The 20,939-nt window shown below is 42.7% G+C and overlaps 1 protein-coding gene across 2 annotated transcripts in view; it reads right to left on the bottom strand.

The window, feature by feature from the left end:
- Positions 1–20,661, bottom strand: part of LOC120540425 — an 85,379-nt gene extending 64,718 nt beyond the window's left edge. The window contains exon 1 of one of the 2 annotated variants that reach the window (XM_039771216.1): positions 20,209–20,661. The gene's annotated coding sequence lies outside the window, so the exon portion shown is untranslated. Of the gene's footprint in view, positions 1–3,430; positions 3,544–20,208 lie in introns of those variants that run through there. The other variant, XM_039771217.1, reaches the window with a different exon arrangement.
- Positions 20,662–20,939: the final 278 nt, after the last annotated feature.

The raw sequence follows: 20,939 nt of genomic DNA, 5'->3' as shown, positions 1-20,939 counted from the left end.
CTCAAGTTAAATAAAGAGAAAACTGAAATTTTAGTGATCAGCAATAATGGATACAATGAGGCTATTAGAAATAAACTGGATACATTAGGATTAAAAGTCAAGACGGAGGTAAAAAGCTTAGGGGTGATTGTTGACTGTAATCTGAATTTTAAATCACATATTAATCAGATCATTAGGACAGCATTTTTCACTTAAGAAACATAAGTAAAGTTAGACCTCTTTATCACTGAAAGATGCTGAGAAATTAGTTCACGCGTTTGTTTTCAGTCGACTAGATTACTGTAACGCACTCCTCTCAGGACTACCCAAAAGATATAAATCGTTTGCAACTAGTGCAGAATGCAGCTGCTAGAATCCTAACTAGGAAAAGAAAATCAGAACACATTTCTCCAGTTTTGATGTCACTACACTGGTTACCTGTGTCATTCAGAATTGACTTTAAAATTCTGCTTATGGTTTATAAAGCCTTAAATAATCTCGCCCCATCTTATATATCGGAATGTCTGACACCTTATATTCCAAATCGTAACCTCAGATCCTCAAATGAGTGTCTCCTTAGAATTCCAAGAACAAAACTTAAAAGAAGTGGTGAGGCGGCCTTCTGCTGTTATGCACCTAAAATCTGGAATAGCCTGCCAATAGGAATTCGCCAGGCTGATACAGTAGAGCACTTTAAAACACTGCTGAAAACACATTACTTTAACATGGCCTTTTTATAACTTCATTTTAATCGTAATTTAACTTAATCCTGATACTCTGTATGTTCAATTCATCATAACAACTATTCATGGTGGCTCTAAAATCGGTACTGACCCCTACTCTCTTTTCTGTTTCTTTTTCCGGTTTCTTTGTGGTGGTGGCCTGCGCCACCTCCACCTACTCAAAGCTTCATGATGCTCCAACAATGATGGACGGATTAAAAGGAAGAAGTCTACGTGACCATCATCATCATCAAGCCCTTCCGTGAGAACCCTAAATCCAAAGAGGACTGTTTCATTTATGTTAGGTAGAATCCCCAGAGGGGACTGGGTGGTCTCATGGTCTGGAATCCCTACAGATTTTATTTTTCTCCAGCCGTCTGGAGTTTTTTTTGTTTTTTCTGTCCCCCCTGGCCATTGAACCTTACTCTTATTCGATGTTAATGTTGATTTATTTTTTATAATTATGTCTTTCATTTTTCTATTCTTTAATATGTAAAGCACTTTGAGCTACTGTTTGTATGAAAATGTGCTATATAAATAAATGTTGTTGTTGTTGTTGTTGTCAAGGAATTTGCAAGTCCTCTTCACTAAACACAGCATGAAGTTTGTGGGTCCTTTCTAATATTTACTGTATGGAGACGTGCGACCCCTACCTCTTTATTTAGCATGAAGTTTTCTAGCCCTCAACGCCCTGGCCGATCCGTACCTCTTTTAACTGAATGGTGTTTCACTGGCTTCAGTGCTCTCCGTACTGCCTAGGCCTTGCCTCTCCGTACTGTATTCAATTGACTGGTCCTCTGCCCCCTGCTAGTTTCGCTCGCCAACTCCCATGTGGGCATTATGAACCAGCCACTTCATGGATCTGCCGCTCACATATGAGGAAGCAGATGGACAATTTGAACAGATAGTTGTTTTCATGGGAATTGTTACATATGCATAATAGACCTAGCTACTTTACTGTACATTACAGTGAGTAATTAACCAAAAAAATAGTAAAACGTAATAAATTGAAAGAAAATTGTTTCATGTCGCGTTACAGGCATTCGTTGCATTATACATTTTTGTTCTGTTTAGCTTTGAAATTAACACACAAATACTTTTTAAACTTACACTTTAACTGTAAAACTTTAGTAAAAACAATATTTGGAATTAACTTTTCGTCAATATCACTCTGAATTTGGATTCCGTGTTTTGAGTTCCATCGTGACAACGCATCGTATAAATTGCCCGTGGGTGAATTTCGTTTCTTTCTCTCTAATAAATAAACTGACTTTTTTGAATGTTTGTCCCTGTGATTTATTAATTGTCATAGCAAAAGCTATTCTAACGGGAAACTGTAAACGTTTTAATACGAACGGCATATCAAGATCTCCTTTGGTGTCTAAGGTTATCGGCGGAAGATGTGCTACATTACCTTTCTTTTCACCTGTTAAAATTTTACATGTCAGAATTGTTCGATCAATTTTGAATACAACTAATCTTGTTCTATTGCATAGCCCATCACTCATACATAAGTTACACAATAACATTACGGTATAGTCTCGTCTCACGGGAAAAATCTCTTGGTAATAGTCTTGTCTCATCTCAAGATTTTCTTTTTAGTACTAGGTTGTTGTACCGTGTTAGCCATTATGAATGTAGAGAAAAGCCAAGCAAAATGACACCTTTTATTGGCTGACTAAAAAGATTACAGTATGCAAGCTATCGAGGCAACTCAGGCCTCTTCTTCAGGCAAGATGTAATCAATCATCACACATATAAGATTTTCTTTTATAATAGAGAGATATTCCCAGTGGAGTCTGTTGATCTTTGGCTCTTTTTATAACTTGGAGTTTGCTGTTCCTTACTTCTCTATACTGCGTAGAGTTGGCTGGTCTTCATTTCCATGTAATAAATAGGGTTTGCTCGGCCATACCTCTCTCTCATATTGTCCTTAGCTCACAATACTAAATGAAGTTGGCTGCTCTGTGTGTTTTGGCACTGTATGGAGCTTTCTGGTCCTTAGCACTCTGCATTGTATGGAGCTGAACGTCTATGCTGTATGGAGTTGGCCGATTCTCAGTACTGAATGAATGGAGTTCAGCTCCCTGAAGTGCACTGACCATGTAGTCTCCAACATACTCGAAGTTCCCACACTGTACATTTTTTTATGTTCTTAGTCCTCTGCAATGTTCAAAGTGCATCATATCTCAGCTCTCTGTACTACTGTCGGTCGATTATTAGTACTCAGCTGTCAGAGTTTGTCAAAATTCAAATCAGCGTCTCCTCTGCAGCATTGCATAGTTTGAAGGACATGAAGTCCTCTGTCCCATTTCTGTTTCCCAGTCACTCATCTCGAAGGATCTCAAAGCTATACACCAAGTCCATTAGTCAGCCAGTGCTGAACACCGAGAAAACATCTGTTCTTACATTTTTGATGCATTCATCACACATATAAATTGCCAAGTGAAAGTAGAGAGTTAATACAGCTAACCGCGGGGCTTCCAATTGCACAGTCACTCTGAATTTTTCACAATTCCTCTCTTTCTAAAAATACCCCTTTGTGGAACGCTGGAGACCGTGGGCTTCATATTACGTATCTCATGCCTGGGTAGACTTTATGAAATGTGTATAGCATAAACTAACAGTAAAACAATCAAACAGTCCTGTTATTACTTAACCTTACTAATAAGTAAATAATGGAGGCATGCACAGAAGCCCTAGTGATGTGTCTCTCGGTCTGTTCATACCTGCCTCTCTCTTGTGCTTAGTGCTCTGGTCCTTGAAAGTCCCTCTGCTTTGCCGGTACCCAGCATCACCTTGTGAGCCGCACAGCATCCCTGGCTCTCACTCACGCTCTCCTCCTCGCTGCTTCATCTGACAGCTCCACTCGGAGAGCCAGAGGCAGGCCTGAGCAGACGAGTGCTGAGCCACCGAGTAGGACTCTCAGTCTCTGTCACCAGTCAGCCTCTTTTTCTTTACGGCTGTTGATTAGCATTCCTCACAAGTTCAACATCTTTCACATTCCTGGTAGAAGGCCATTCCTTTATACATCAGAAAGGCAGCCAGCACTTTAAGAATGTCTCCAGACTGCCATGATAAATTTACAAAACAGGTAACACAGCAAGGAGGCAGAGGAAACCACTTGTCCCCAGTTTTCTATTTCAGCATTTGACGAAAAGGGACAGCTGCATTGACCGCTAACACATACTTAACCTCCAGCCTAAACTGTAAAAAGGAAGTACTCAGACATGAGTCACACTAACCGTCAGGTGCTATCAGGGACTTTTGATCCCAGCAATTCAGTAAGAGGGTCATTATGAAGTAAGGCTTGGCACGGAGGAAGCGTGCCAGAAAATCAAGGGTGCAGATATTACACAATGTAAGTGTTAGGTGGGCTGCTGGGATGACATAAGCATACACCTGGAGAGCAGAGATTAACGCCCAAGCCCCTGCTCTCTGGCGTGTGCAGTCCTGTTGCTGCCTTCAGACTACTTAACTTTGTGCATCCGACGCAAATAAGATTTGGGAGCAAGGGTGGGCATACAATATGGGAGCTGGGCTCGGACTAGATGGTGGGATTTAAAGCTTAAACCCAGTTCCTAATGGATGCCTTAAAGGACTCTGGACCCAAGATCAAAGTTCTTCCTTGGGGGTTCAAAGGCCGGCATTTCAGCGTGTGGAATTGAAGGAAAATTTAGGGAAAACACCATTTAGTGGTTGGGACTTGAAATTGATTAGCATCTCACTTCACATTCTGTTATGTTGCAGCCTTATGCCAAAATACTATCAAATATCCCAGAATGACAAAATGAGAACAGGATTTTAGGAAGTTTTTCAAATTTCAAACTGAAATACCAAATTCGCACACACATTCAGACCCTCTACACTCAGTATTTAGTTGAAGTGGTTGTCCTTCTGGAAGTTTCTTTCATCTCCCCGCAGGTTCTCTGGAGCTTAGCCAGAGTGATTATCGAGTTCTTGGTAAGCTCTCTTGCCAAGGCCCTCTCCACCGATTGCTCACTTTGGCCGCAGAGTTGTTGTTGCTCCGAACTTCTAAATATCTAAGAATTATGGAGGCCACTGTGTTCTTGGGAAATGCTGCAGGCCTTTTCTTCTAGCCTTCCCCAATCCTGTCTCTAAGCTCTACAGTCAAATCCTTTGACCTCATGGCTCGGTTTTTGCTTTGATCCATGTGGCCAGCTGCGGAGCCTTCTCTGGACAGGTGTGTGCCTTTCCTAATCGCGTCCAAGCAACGGAACGGACCACAGCTGGACTCCAAACACTTCAACCATGAGCAACGCAATGGGAAGCACCCGAGCCTGAATACTTGTGTCAAAGTGATTTTTCAGTTTAAATTGTTTTTTTAGATTTATTAAAAATAAACTCCTATTAGAAACAAGTGTTGTTTGATAAGGGGAAAACAACTGAATGCTTTTAGCCCAAGACTATACAACACTAGAACGATCATGTCACTGCCGACCTGCCAAGCTGTTCTGCCTGCCTAAGGTAAAGTCATCTCTGATGGAGGATCACAGGAATCATCGGGTAGAGGGGCCCTTTCATCGGATTGGCTGGCCTAGCGCTGACTCAGCTGTGGAATGGCCAATAGGGGGAGGCAGCTTGATGGCCGAGGTCCCCAAGACTCGGAACAAATCCAAATCCTATTATGTGATATCATCTACTGTTGAATTCTGCTCTGTACTTGTAATTTTTTTCATTTTACTGTTATACTGTATTGAGGATTACTTGTGTTCTGTTCTGTGTATTGTATTGTACTGACCCCTTTCTTTTTGACACCCACTGCATGCCCAACCTACCTGGAAAGGAGTCTCTCTTTCAACTGCCTCTTCCCAAGGTTTCTTCCATTTTATTCCCTAGAAGGTTTTTTTGGGAGTTCTACCTTGTCTTCTTAGAGCACAGGTGGTGAACTCCAGGCCTGGAGGGGCCGCAGCGGCTACAGGTTTTCATTCTAACCCTTTTCCTAATCAGTGACCCGTTTTCACTGCTAATTCACATTTTAATAGCCCTGTTAGAAGGATTCAGTCCTTTGAATTGGTTCGTTTCCTATTTAAAATGCAGCCAAACAGAAATGAGACGTGAAACGAGCCAACAGAAGACCAGCTAAACTCGGGCTTCAAACTCCAACCAGTTTCTTAATGAGAAGCCAATTCTTGCTGTTAATTAAACTTGTTATTTAATTCCATGGCTTGTTGTTGCTCTCGTTTTGCAACAGCTGACATTTCCAAAACTGTTGATTTTCTGTTTTTCATAAGAACATCATTAAAGTGGTTTGGTGACTTACTAAGACCTTCACCTTTCTTTATTTTCAGATATTGTGTGATGTGGCGGCTTGTTTTTTGTCTCATTATTGTTTGGCTGCTAATTAAGGAAAAAGAAACAACTAAAAGGGCCGGAGTCAAGTTAATTAAAAGAAAGTAATTAGCAGCAAAAACTGGTCACTAATTAAGAAGATGGTTAGAATGAAAACCTGCAGACACTGCGGCCCTCTAGGCCTGGAGTTTGACACTCCTATCTTAGAGAGTCAAGGCTGGGGGGCTGTCAAGAGGCAGGGCCTGTTAAAGCCCACATTGGCACTTCTTGTTTGATTTTGGGCTATACAATAATAAATTGTGTTTTATTGTATCATATCATATTTTTGAACACACCAGTCCTCTTTCTACTGTGTGTGAAATTCGTCATTCTGTTGCCAACCCATCAAATTTGTTTTTCCTCTAAAACTCTATGGCTGCTTGTGTTTCTGAGCAAGCAACTCATTGTTATTCCATGAATTGATGGCACCTCTTTGTTATTACCCCCTCTCTTTATTTAAAACCTATGACAAGGCACTTTAAAGCGCAATAAGAGAAAAAACAAAATGTTGGTTACATGGCCATTCTAGCCCAAGACAAATTCACCAATAACTTTTTTGGGACACAGAAAAGAAAGTGCATATGTCCTGACAGCAGATGTGAAAACAGAACAGTGAACTAAATGTGCATCTTAGCTTTGACTGAGTCAGCATTTGCCTGGCAGGTGTAAAAGAGCCCATTTTTAAAAGCACATGACACAGGGGCTGCATATCTAAATTGTGAGTGATTTCAATAGAGTTAGAGCAAAAGCTTACATCCATGTTGAGTCAATCATTTCAGAAGAGTCAGAATCACAAAACTCCAATTCCAACACTCAAGGGCTTTCATAAGTAGAACTAAACCACCGGCTGGGCATGACTAACACACTTACACAGATAAACTGCAGAATGTTTCATCCATTCATCATCTGGAGAAACTGGAGCCTGTCCCAGCAAGCACTGGGCGCAGGGCAGCTACTAAGATGGACAAGAGCGCCAGTCCATCACGGGCTGAACACACACACACACACACACACACACACACAGAGGCCAGTTTAACATTGCCAGTACTCTTAACCAGTATGGACTGTGAGATATAACTGTAGCACCTACGTGGACATGGGGACTACAAACTTAGTTTAAACTGCATTGTTTTATCTTTTATTATTACACTTACTATTATAGCCTAGGTATAAGGCAATTAAAAGGTGTCTTCTTTAACTTTACTGTTGTCATTTGATAGAATGGAACAGAAAACTACAAATGTTCCCATAGTTAAAAAAAAAAAATCAATATAAAAACTTTTCTGGTCATTTTAAAATAATAAGCATTATTAAAATAATGACATGTGTCCCTTGTCCAAGACAAATAAAGCTGAATCCATACATCTAAAATGACTTTGCTCAAAGGAAGATGGATCATCACTATCTTTTGCAACTTGTTATAAATAAAGATGTATTATCAGTGAATGTACAATATTCATACAGTGCAGTGCCCATCTTCCCTTGCTGTGCCATATTACCAAAACCTTGCAAATAATTACAATTATAAAGAGTAACCACATGCTACAATTAAACACTTGTTTGCATTACTATATGCATAAATCACTTATTACAACTGCCATATACAGCATTGCTCAACTGTCCACTATTTATATTAAACACGTCAGGACAGTAATATAATTAATAGGCTTGATTTCTTTCATTATGACTTCGGATTAAAAACCCAATTGAAAAGTACCAATGAAATAAATGAACCCCTGATGTATTTACAAGTTCCGTCGTCTGACTTGAATACGGATTAAAATGACAAAAAACCTCGGGGACATATAGTGAGACTTCACCTCGAACAGGGTGCCGTTCGAATGCCGACGCGACCAGTGTCAGCCCAAACGCTCCGCGAGATTTCAAGCGTGTTTTAACGGCGACGCGTGGTTTGGATAATACTGCCTGAAGCGGACTGATTGGCTTTGACAGGTTAGATGTATCACATGTCAAGATCAGAGTTGCTTTGATGTGTTAACATCTGTATCAGACGTCTTAACTGAAATTTATTAAAATGGTTAATGGAAATAATGCTGAAATGTGAGGCGCACTTCTTAATTCGTTAGCTCGCTCATTCGCCGTATAACTTTAACACCTACCGTAACAGCCAAGTATTACAGAATAGCAATGTCTCCTATAAAAGCAACGTCTAGAAACTATGCGTGTATGAAATCTGGAGTCAGATCAGGAGTTCAAAATATTCTTCAACGACTTTCTAACTTTGGACTTCAATTGCCAGAGCCTCACAGCCAGACCGAGGAGACAATCCCGCTATAGACAGACAATAAAAGGCACTATATTAGATAGATAGATAGATAGATAGATAGATAGATAGATAGATAGATAGATAGATAGATAGATAGATAGATAGATAATTTGTCCCCAGGGGGAGATTTGGCTTTTCCAGAGACGCTCTTTAAATAAATAAATAAAACAAACAAACATATATACACACACACTTTGTTCTGAAAACACACCAGAAGGACTATAAAGCAAGAAAATTATAAAGAAAAAGTTGGCAGACTCAGTATAAAGTATATATATATATATATATATATATATATATATATATATATATATATATATATATATTTTTTTTTTAAAAAGTATATAAAAGTATATAAAGTTGGTATAAAGGAGCTGGCGTAGCGATACCCGAGACACTTCTGCTGAATGATCTGATGGCTGAAAGTCCTCAGTGTTGTTGTGTCTGAGAGTGGATGTGCAGCATTGTCCATAATGACACTCAGCTTTGTTTTAATTCTCTCCTTTGTTACGACTTCCAAGGCATCCACAGTGTGTCCCATAACCGAGTCTGCCCTTTTACTGTAATTAGCAGGGTGATCCACTGGACCTCCCTTGAAGTGAAGTGATGTTACCAGCCCAGCCCACCACAGTGTAGAAAATCTCACTGGCCATCACAGAGTTGTTGAAGATGTGAACGATGCCAATTCCCACATTAAAGGAACACAGTCTCCGAAGGAAAAACAGCCTGCTCTGCCCTGTCTTGTATAGTTCCTCTGTGTCCCAAGACCAGTCCAACCTGTCATTAATGTGGACCCCCAAATACCTGTAGGAGTGGGCCACCTCTACATCCACTCCTTGAATTAGTGACCTGATGTAGAGGCTCTTTGGGGTGGTGAAAGTCAGTCACCAGTTCTTTGGTTTCACTGATGTTAAGATGCAGACAATTCTTTCTGCACCAAGAAACAAAACTTCTGCAACTGACTCGTATACTCTGCATCACCCCTGTTATCAATACACCCCATAAATGTAGGAATCATCTAATAATTTCTGCAAGTGACATGACCTGGTGTTATATTTCTACCAAGAGGTGTATGTGAAGAGAAAAGCAGACAGGACTGTTCCTTGAGGTGCTCCAGTGTTACTCACACAGTCCTTGAGTCTAACAAACTGCGTTCTGCATGACAGATAGTCCGTCATCCAGGTCACCACCTGCGTATCTCAGAGTTTACCACTTAATAGGGATGGATGGATGGATACTTTGAATTGAAGGCACTGGAGAAATCAAAAAATATAATCCTACGAGTGCTGCCAGCTTTGTTCAGGTGAGAATAAGCCTTGTGGAGCAGATGAATAATTGCGTCCTCCACTCTAATCTTTGTCCAACAGGCAAACTGCAGTGGGTCTAGGTGGTCTACCACGCGAGCACTCATATAGTTCACAACCATATGTGGCACAGCAGGACTTTGGGATGACTAGAAGTTGGCTTCAGAATATCATTGGAGTCAAACAGGTTTATGCAGGGAGGGCAGTAATGACTGCTATGTGGTCGCTATGCTTGGTTCAAGCCAGGGTTGGGACTTCAAAAACAAATACGTTTATAAAGAATCAGTATGTTGGTGCTGTCAAAGTGAATATGCCTGCTCATACATTTTTCCCCCCACAATAAACGCAGCTTCAAAAAACAGGATGGATGGGATTATCATTTCTAGAGAAAATTCATCCTATTGATATTATTGGCAGAATTGAAACAAAGCCACTGTTCTTTCAGTAAACATGTCCAATTTGTATTGTGTTCACTATGGAATATCGGCACATTAGTATTGTCCATAACATCAATCAACATGCAGTTATGGGGTGCCAGAGACAAAGGCAGCATCAGGACTCCTGCCCACAGAGTGCCCCTGATCCTGTAAACAAATGTGACCATGCAGGGGCCACTAAGGGGCAGTAAGCCCTGCATATGTGCCAACCTCTCTGGCTGCCTCACACAAATCCTGGCCAGCTAGGCACTCCATCGTAAACTGAAATACTACTTGATGCTATGGGAGTAGTGAATTTCACTTAGGCTTAAGGTCAACTGGCAACAGGAAAGACAAACATACTGCAGGGTGTTGCAGATTTGGACAAAATAAGCCCTTGGGACAATAAAACTCTGGCAGGCCTATGCTAGCAGGATCCCCATTTGTCTCCATAGACACTCCAGCTGTCTAGTCAAAAGTCCAGAGTCAAGGCTGCACACCATTTTGAGTTTGTTTGCATTGCCGACCCAATATCACTTGTGATCATCGAGAAGAATGTGGAGAGTACAGAAGGACAGCCAGATTTTTGGTCGTAGTGTACACTCAGCTCTTCTCCTATCTCCACAATTGTTAAAGGAAGGCAGAAATGCAAACCACTAACGTACATTGAGCATGATCAAGCTCTGCGGAGGTCACTATGTAAAATTAAATTAACGGACATCTATAATCGGTAGTTGACACATTCACACTGAGCAACAACTGAATTGCCTCCTCTGCTTTATTCCAACCCCCCGGTAAACCAGACTTCATTTTAAATGGCACTCACCTAAGAAAGAGCGAGATCCGTCATATCCATAAATATGCATACAGCTGGGACTGCTCCACATTCTCTGAGTAACTCCGAGCAGCTCATAAAGAGAAGAAGTATATAAGCAGGATTAGCCTGCCGTGCTCAAAATGACCACATTACTGTGGAGCTCCAAGACCACGGAGGGAGGGGGGAACCAGGGGGCCTCTGGCTGGCTGTACCTTCACAGGCCGAGTGATTAAAAGCAGCTCAGACATCAACAAGATAATAGTTATAATTACAGGCTCGCCACAAGAGAGCACACAGCACGGGACCCCGCAGCATTTTTATCTACAATCATCACTTCCCTCCACTGAAATAAAGATACGAGTTATTACACCTTTTGACATATTTGTTTTCTCAAAAGACTAAGTGCTTTTTCATTTTACACATGGGGACAACTATCATGTGCATGACGATATGACAAGATGGCACACGTTTTCCAAGCAGGGCCAGCACCACCATGAAGGCGATTTAGGTATTCACCTTGGGCACAGATCATAAGTGGAGAAAACCCAGCTGCATGGGTGAACTACCAAAGAGTCGTCCGACACACTAATACACTTGGCCTAGGGCGCCAACGAACCAAGCACCGGCACTGTTCCTAAGATTGTTTTTGCCCTGCCATCGACCCATCAGTCTGCAGTAGACAAGACTCTACTGTTTAATTCCTATTAGAGGATCCCTTTAATGTCAAACAAATTAAGGCACAGTGGGTGGCACAGCTACCTCATCACACTTGGAGGCCAGGTGGATTCCTTGCAGGGTACCTTTGGTGTGGCATTTGTGTCTTCTCCCTGTGTTCCCATGTGCTTCCTTCCATAGTACAAACACATGAACTTGGGCCAATTCAGTTTTGGCCTTGTGACCTGTAGGGGACGTTGAGGCACCCAAAACCCCCAGACACAACTTCACAACAAGGTCCTGGGTTTGAAAAAAAAAAAGGGGTTTATTTTAGACAATACTTCCATGGGGATTCAGTTTCCTTCTTTCTAGAACACACAACAAGCACTGCGCTTCTCCTCCTCCTCCTCCTCCTCCTACACCTCTCATGCAGTCCCATCCACCTCCTCCCGACTCTGACTACCCAGTGGACGGAGGTGGTCCCATTTATGCTGGACCCAGGAATAAGGTGTCAAGAAGTAAGTACTCCCTGGTCAGGCAGAAGCCCTTGAAAGTAGGGAACCCATGGGCTCACCCTGTTGGGGCCCAGGGAACCCAGTAGAGACCAAAATTCCCTGCATGCCTTGCAGATACAGGACTGGGCCTACTGGCCCAGGAATGGTGCCATCAAGTGTGTCAGGGGAGTATGTGTTCTTGGGAGGCAGCCCCCTTCTCCATCCATCCTTTACCTGATAGGTAAAGAGTTTGGAGTTTATCCCGGCTGGGATGTCAGCCCAGCACTGCTGTCCATCACAGCCTGGTGTAACAGCATATTCCCTGTGTGTCCATTGTTACTGGAACAGACAACACCTTCAACAGCCTTTAATATGGCAGCACAGTGGTTGTTAAGGAGATCTTCTGTGAGTGTTTCTACACCTGGTTAACCTGTAAGTGGGTTCCTCTTATACCTTTAGAGTGGATAATCCAGTAAAAATGCACATGTGACTCTAAGTATACAGACCCACCTATGGGCTGGCAGCACTCTAGAACAGCTCCTGTGTCATGTGATGTGCAAGAGGACCAATTACATGAAACACCCCTGTGTGTATCCTGCCAGTGGCCAAAGAAAACAGAGGGAAACAGAAGATTGGCAATGTGTGTCATGCTATTCCCAGAAGTAGATATCCCGCTCTTTTATTCTTTTAAGGACTCCCTTTGTCCTCCTCACCAGCTTGAGATCAATGAAACACGCTTTGACTAGAACCAGCAGCAAGATCTAGCTGAATTCTTACATGAGAACACCAATGGAAACTAAAGGAAAATGCATTTAAGACTTAAGCCAGAAAACACTTCTTTACTTAAAGGATTATGGGAATCTGAAACAAACAAGTCCAACTCCAACTCCAAATCATGGAATTGAAGCAGAGACCTTGACAATCTTTAAGTAACATCAGGTTGAAATATTAGGAGAGCTTAGTATTTAGCTAAACAAACAAGCGTGATGGAGTGAATGGTCTCTCTCCTCTCGCTTGTCAAATTTCTAATGTTCAAACTTGGGTGCCTGAAGAAAATAAAAAAAAAAATCTATTCATCCTCCATGGCTGACGACACTCGCACCAGAAAATTTTGATTTTCCTGTCTGTGATATGGGAGGAAAGCAAAGTACACAGATACACAACGAGAACATACAAACGCCACACTACGTCTACACAACTACATTTTCTTTTTAAATAGAGTGCTTTTAAAAAAAAGCAATCTCCGTCCACAGAATCATTTTCACATCATTTACAAAAGCATCTCCACCCACACCAAAATGACAGATGTTTGCCTACCATGGGAATAAGCACATCGATGGAAAAATCCTTGAAGGTTTGGTAATAACACCGGCCATAGGCGTCATAGTGGGGAGAAAAAGGGTAATGATTACCTAGGGCCTATGATGGGGTGGAGTAGGGGCTTTAAAGCTGGTTTTCGAGCCCACAGAGTTCTGTGCTATGCCCCTTCTGCCGGCCATTGAATTTATTGAAAATCTGTTGTCGCTGTTAATTTATTAGTCTTTTTCACATGTATGCAGCATTCAAACTGTCCAAAAGGAAATTTAGATACATAACAGATGCCCTGATAAGAGCTGTTCGATCCTTGTACAACCGGTGTCAGAGCTTGATCCGCATTGCCGGCAGTAAGTTGAACCTGTTTCCAGTAAGAGTTGGACTCCGCCAGGGCTGCCCTTTGTCACCGATTCTGTTCATAACTTTTATGGACAGAATTTCTAGGTGCAGCCAGTGTGTTGAGGGGGTCCGGTTTGGTGGACTAAGGATTGGGTCACTGCTTTTTGCAGATGATGTTGTTCTGTTTGCTTCATTAGGCCGTGATCTTCAGCTCTCTCTGGATTGGTTCACAGCTGAGTGTGAAGCGGCTGGGATGGGAATCAGCGCCTCCAAATCCGAGACCATGGTCCTTAGCCAGAAAAGGGTGGAGTGCCCGCTCAGGGTTGGAGGAGAGATCCTGCCCCAAGTGGAGGAGTTCAAGTATCTCGGGGTCACGAGTGAGGGAAGAATGGAGCGTGAGATTGACAGGCAGATCGGTGCGGCACCCGCAGTGATGTGGGCTCTGCATCGGTCTGTCGTGGTGAAAAAGGAGCTTAGCCGTAAGGCAAAGCTCTCAATTTACCAGATGATCTACGTTCCTACCCTCACAAATGGTGATGAGCTATGGGTAGTGACCGAAAGAACGAGATTGCGAATACAAGCGGCTGAAATGAGTCTCCTCCGCAGGGTGTCTGGGCTTTCCCTTAAAGATAGGGCGAGAAGCTCAGTCATCCAGGAGGGGCGCAGAGTAGAGCCGCTACTCCTCCGCATCGATCTGGATGCCTCCCGGACACCTCCCTGGTGAGGTTTTCTGGGTACGTCTAACCGGGAGGAGGCCCTGGGGAAGACCCAGGACACGCTGGAGGGACTATGTCTCCCGGCTGGCCTAGGAACACCTCGGTGTTACCCCAGAAGAGCTAGAAGAAATGGCAGAGGAGAGGGAAATCTGGGCATCTCTGCTCAAGCTGCTGCCCCCGTGAACCGATCTCGGATAAGCAGAAGAGGATGGATGGATAACAGATAGGCAACACAACAAGTGCCATGGAAAACAACTCTTCCATAGCCCTATTTGGACAAGATTAGTTTTACACCAGGAGGTCAGGTAACAGCAGAGGTGGCCTTAGGGGTGTGCGGGGCCTTGGGCTGACCAACCTCACGTAGGGCCGGTTACGACAAACATGGTTACCAATATATGTGGACTGTATAAACTTGTGGACGAATTTAATAAAAAATAATGTTAACATACACCACATTTTCTCATTACAGTATTCAGGTAAATTTTTGCAAGATAACACGTGGACTTTATCAAAATATAACAGGAGAATATAACTTGACAAATCTGCTCGAACAGGACATGCAGACCTCAAAAGCAGGACCCCCTTAGGTGCAGGGCCTAGGGTGGTCACCCCATTTGCCACTGCCAAACGCCACTCTTGGGTAACAGTAATTATTATTGAAAGATCTCTCAAATAAAATGACACCTTTTATTGGCTAACTAAAAAAGATATGCAAGCTTTCAAGGCATCTCTTGCCTAAAGAAGGGGCCCGAGTTGCCTTGAAAGCTTGCTTATTGAAATCTCTTTTAGTTAGCCAATAAAAGTTGTCATTTTACTTGACTTGTCACTACATTCATAATGGCTAACACAATACAACACCCTAGTACTGGAAGACTTCTGTAATTTTAGTCCCATCTGAATTGCTCAAATGACAGAATTTTACTGGTTTGCATGTTCTCTCCGTGTCTGCGTGGGTTTCCTCCCACAGTCCAAAGACATGCAGGTTAGGTGCATTGGCAATCCTAAATTGATCCTAGTGTGTACGTGTGTCCTGTGGTGGGCTGGCACCCTGCCCGGGATTTGTTCCTGCCTTGTGCTGCCTGGGATTGGCTCCAGCAGACCCCCCGTGACCCTGTATTAGGATATAGCAGATTGGATATAGGATTGATGTTCATTGACATGGATCTAGTTTAACCTGGGGTTATTTTTATTATTATTATTATTATTATTTTTTTTAACAGACATTTTCTAGAAGGTAAAGGCTCTATAATCTTTACTGAGATGTTGAACTTGCAGTCCACAAAAAGACATGGACATGAGAGATTCAAATAGAACTAAAACCACAGAGGTCCCATGGAAGAACTACTTAACTCGTCCTGCTGGTGTTACACAAATCCCAGCCAAACAGGGCTTTCTTCTGTGAAGGCTGACCAATCAGGGGATGTAATGAGCAGGATCCAATCAGGGAAGGGCATGAATGCGATTTGAGTCTGTGTTTTCACCTGTCCACATTGCAACACCAGGCTGGCATTTTCAGAAGTGTATAGCTCTGGTGGGTATTTTTTTAATAGTCTCCATTTTTGAAGGCCAAAAAAGGAAGACTAATTAATGTCTATGTTTTTAAGTGAAAAAGTAGTCGTATGGACATAGCCTAAGCCTCCATTTGAGCCCAGGCCTCTGGAGCAGTGCTACCAAGTCATCCTGAAAAAAATAAAATTATTATTTATATATATAAAGATTATTTTTGAGGTTTTTTTTTTTAAACAAATACTGTACATACCAGATTAGAAACTTCTAATTATAATCATGGCTGCCAATCTGAATGTCAAATTTCCAGTGAAGTCTCCAATTATGCATTCCACATTTACAGTAACAGTAAAAGCAAGGAATGCTCTCCAAGTGGTCATTTCTTTGAAAGTGAGGACTGTATATGGTGAAAATAATCTTAGTAGACCTTCAGGAGGACTCGGGTGCCTGGACTGAAGATTACTAGTCCACATGATGACACGGAGGCACCTGGCCAATGTGGTGGGCCAGTCAGAATCCTCCCAGTACCCAAAGGTGTAAGCAACATGAGAGGAGGCGTCCATGGCAGACCTTCCCAGTTTATGTCATATCACTTAGGTGTACCATGTTGAAAACACACAAGCACATGCAGAGCTGTCTCCTCTTCCTCACCTCCTCCGACATTTTCATCAAACATATCTTATAGGATTTGTCTGGAATTTCAAGAGGAAAGCACACTAACCTCCCCCCATTATAAACACAAACACACACACACTTTCCTCCTCGTGCTGAGGCCTCACTGGACTGAAAAGGAAGAGTGACCTGGCTGGCAGGCATCCAGCCACACCCGATTTTAAGTACTGTTACTCAAAGTCATTAAGCAGACACAATATTTGCCACAAACCACCCCCCTTCCCAGAGCAGCACAGCCAGTCTTTAGTGGGTCTCGGGCTCGAAGGCAAGGCAGTGTCTTACTTTATTACTGATAGCAGAATGATTGTGAATGGAGATTAGGGGTCAGCTAATCAGGGGTTTCTCCTCCCTTGAACTCTTCCCAGGTGACAGAGACCAGACGCATTTACAATGGCAAGTGACTGCAAGGCAAGAGATAAAGACTGGAATTCCCTGGAAGTACAATAACAAAGAGGCATTGTGGGCAGATCAGAAACATCCCACTGATTACACACTCAGAGCACAAGATAAAAATGAATGAAACCCCAACATATGGATAAGATATGCAGTTTGGGGTGCAGGGCAGGAAATCTGTGGCTTTTACAACAAGAGGTTTAGAAGAGAATCTACAGCATATGGGGTGTGCAGAAATAGTGTGGATGTAGAGAGAAAATAGAAATATACATATGGAGGGCTGGAGAAGTGGAATGTGTTCAGGAAGTGAAGAGAGAGAATAAGGAGACGTGTGGGGGGCAAGATGAGTTCTGTTGGCTACCCAGACGAGTTCTGTTGGCTACCCACCCAACACATCACCCTTACCATGTGACTTTAACTTCTAAGAGGTCAGGTTAGTGTATACAGGAAATTTGTATAAAATGTAAATATTATACAGCTATATTGCATTTAATCAAAGACAGACAGCTATCCACCCATCTATCCATTTTCCAAACCTGCTATCTCAGTTCAGGTTCATGGTGCAGCCGGAGCCTATCCCAGGAAACATCAGGTCCAAAGCAGGAACAACACCTGGACAAGGTGCCAGTCTACCACAAGATGAACAAACACACAAAGGCCAATTTAACAACGCCAATTCAACTAACCTGCATGTCATTGGACCGTGGGGAGGAAACCTACACAGACACGGGGAGGACACGTAAACTAAAGAGGCAGGGAGGACACAGGACAGTGAACTCTGGTCTCCTTGTTGTTACCCACTGCACCACACTTAGTTTGATATGAAAGGTATTATATGATTAATTAGTATGAAAGACACCTTATGATAGACAAATGGATGTAAAAGGCAGTATATAATTAATAGGGATATATGAAAGGTGCTATATAACAGATTTGAAGAACATAATTAATAGCTATGATAGGCAGATGTAATGTAAAAGGCACTTTATAACAGAATACAATACAACAGACAGCTGTGAAAGGCACTTTATAAAAGATTAGTATGAAAGGCACCATATTATAGATGGATTTAAAAGGCACTATATAATAGGAAGATATATAGATATGGAAAAGGCACTATAATAGATTCATAGATAGATAGATAGATAGATAGATACCATACTGACATTATCCTTGTCTTTCATCTCCTGCCCCAACCCATGCAAATAAGAAGTTCAGACTTCAGCACAATGCAAATAAGCTCCACCGTCAGACAGTACATGAGAAGCACCATGCAGTGTCATTATGCATTTAACCTGTTAGAGAGGAACACATTGTTTGACTAAAACTAATAACTAATAACCAAAAACCAGAGTTTGCAAGATGAGAGACAGCTCGCTGTATATAAAATGAGGCAGAACCCTGGGCATTAGTAAAGACCTGAGCTTTGCACTTCAGACACATTTCCAGAAGACTTGTAGACACAATGCTGTTTGAACTTTTCCCCGTTCAGGACCACCGTCTACCACGTTATCTGTTGCACAGCATGCCCCTTTCCTTCAACCTTCAAACACACTGCCAAGTTAAATGTGGGGGACGGGAGCAGCACCTCCAGCTTACAACCCTCATACAATTTAAGAAGACATCTGTAGGTTCAATTGTGCTCCCTACCAGCTTACCACTTTTAAAAACATTTCCCAGATATCTGTTGGTACAGCAGACCCTTGACCATCTGTCTTTAAATACAATGTTAATCTATGGGTATAGATAAAACAATTGGCACTGAATCACAGTTGTACAGTATCCCCGATTCCAAGCCTTTAAATACATTTCCAGGGAATTTATGGGTACTGCAAGCCACCTGACTTTTTAACAAAGCCTGTGGGGCACATTACGGGTTGATTTTTTTCAAATATAATGCGAAGGCATCCACAGGCAGGGCAAAATGTGACTCTGGATCTTCAAACACAATGCCAGCTTGGTAGTCAGTATGCCCTCCGACTACCAGCTTGTAAATATATCCCCCCTCAGTTCAGCTGTTCCCGATTCTCTAAACTATCTGCACAAACTGCCAGTGTATCTATGGCCTTAGGTGACTACCTGAGTGCGAAGTTCCATATGCTGCACATTGGTGTTGATTTACAGTGTGATTTACTGTTTATAGCTAGCGGCAGACTGACATATTCACTGCACAGAACCTGTGACCTCATCATCACTGAATTTTTAGTGGTTTCCATAAAAGGAGACTATTTTTACTGATCATTGTCCCACAATCTGCTTTCAGTCAGCAAATGGTACTCTCGCCCCTATCTCTCGCCCGCTTTATCTCATGTGGAGCCCTAGCAGACGTGCCAAATTCAAGCACACATACGGGCACAGACCGCGAATGATGCCACAGCCATTCACTTTCTCTTTCAATGGCACTCCTATAACTTCACACTCACAGCTCCCTGCATGTTACTTGTGCTGTGGTTTCACTTTGCCACCGCCGAGCACGGTTTACGGAGAACTCACAAACAAAAACATTTTTTCACCAAACCAAACAGAACCTGTCCTGATTGGATTGCCCTCTCAGAGCCAAATGTTAGGTGGGGGGGGGGCTTCACACCTTGCCAGCTTAGACAAACTGACAACTGGGAGATTCACAAGTTTCCTAATTCAAAGTAGAAATGGAGGGATTCACCAATGGAACTGCTCATCTCCTTCACACAAGGAGAAGAGACGGCTGGAATATGGTTTCGCAGTTTAAATTAAAACACTAAATTAATTAATTTAATTAATTAAAAGCTGCTTGTAATTATTAGACTTTGCTACTGCCACTGCTCCAAAGTATGGGATTTGCATTATCCCAAGCAATGCACCAGAAAGACATTTGTGTTTCGAGTGCCTATCATATCCAGGTAATCATAAGATGAGCTACAATACTGGGGTGGGGTCCCTAATGTAGGAGTCTCTTTGAAGGACTCCTCGGGGTGGTCTTTTAAATTCTTCAAAGTCCAGGTAGGCTGTGAAGGGAGCAGATTTGCTGTTTAATGTAAGGGTCTAAGGTTAAGCACTGTAACTGAGAGGTGACCCTCAACTTTTAGGGATATGGCACTACAAAGCTGACTAATCCACAAAAATCTACACACTTGACTTAAAAGTAACTGAAAAAGTTTCAGTTATGTGCCACTCAGAAATCGGCTAAATCCAAAGACAGTGAGGGTGGGACAGCTGGGCTCCTTCTAACGTTTGGCATGCAGAGTACCAAAGGAAAACACTCACCTCAGGACAGCTGCAGTTGCAAAGTGAGGACAGTCATCAGGAATCCGCTCGGCTGAAGGATGACACCTGCAACACGGTGGGCTGCTCAAGTGCAGCCGAGGAACAGAGGCAGTTTGGGCCTTGTACTCCTTATCTGAGAGTCCCTGTCTCTAGCTGAACAACTAAATTTTGCTGTTGGGGTCTTCTGAATGCGCTGGTCTTGCGTTTGCCACACGGTCAACCTGGACAGGACATCTCCAATAGCGCAACGAAGTCTCCTTCAAACAGCAAAAAACACCCAGGTTTTCTAGATATCTCTGCTTGAATCTTTTAACTCCTCTTTGCAGTAAATAAGCAGTAAGATACTGTAACACGTTCTCAAAGGTCCTTCTGCTCCATCTCCCTTCTCCGATCCTGAATCCTCCTCGCGTGTCAGACCGCTTGCCTGTGGCAGAGCTGTCCGCTGTTGCTCTCTGCCTGCCGTCTCTGTTCCCAGCAGACCAGCCCATTGAAAGAAGATCAGCGAGTGCTTAAGCCACACCCCCTTTCCTCCTCCTGCTCTCTAATTGGCTCTGACACAGCCAGGCTAATATGGGTCAACAAGCTTAGATGCAGCTTCACGTGTTCCTTTGCTTTGCCTAAGCCAAGGCAGTCAGTGCCTCCGGCAGTCACTCAAGTGCTCAGCCGAAGGGGCTGTAAGATCACCAAACTGCTGAACGGAACACCCTAGAAGAGCCCTCATGGAAGACAAA

This window comes from Polypterus senegalus, chromosome 12, assembly GCF_016835505.1.
Source record: "Polypterus senegalus isolate Bchr_013 chromosome 12, ASM1683550v1, whole genome shotgun sequence".
Lineage (NCBI taxonomy): Eukaryota > Metazoa > Chordata > Cladistia > Polypteriformes > Polypteridae > Polypterus > Polypterus senegalus.
This window is presented reverse-complemented; position numbering and strand designations above follow the sequence as displayed.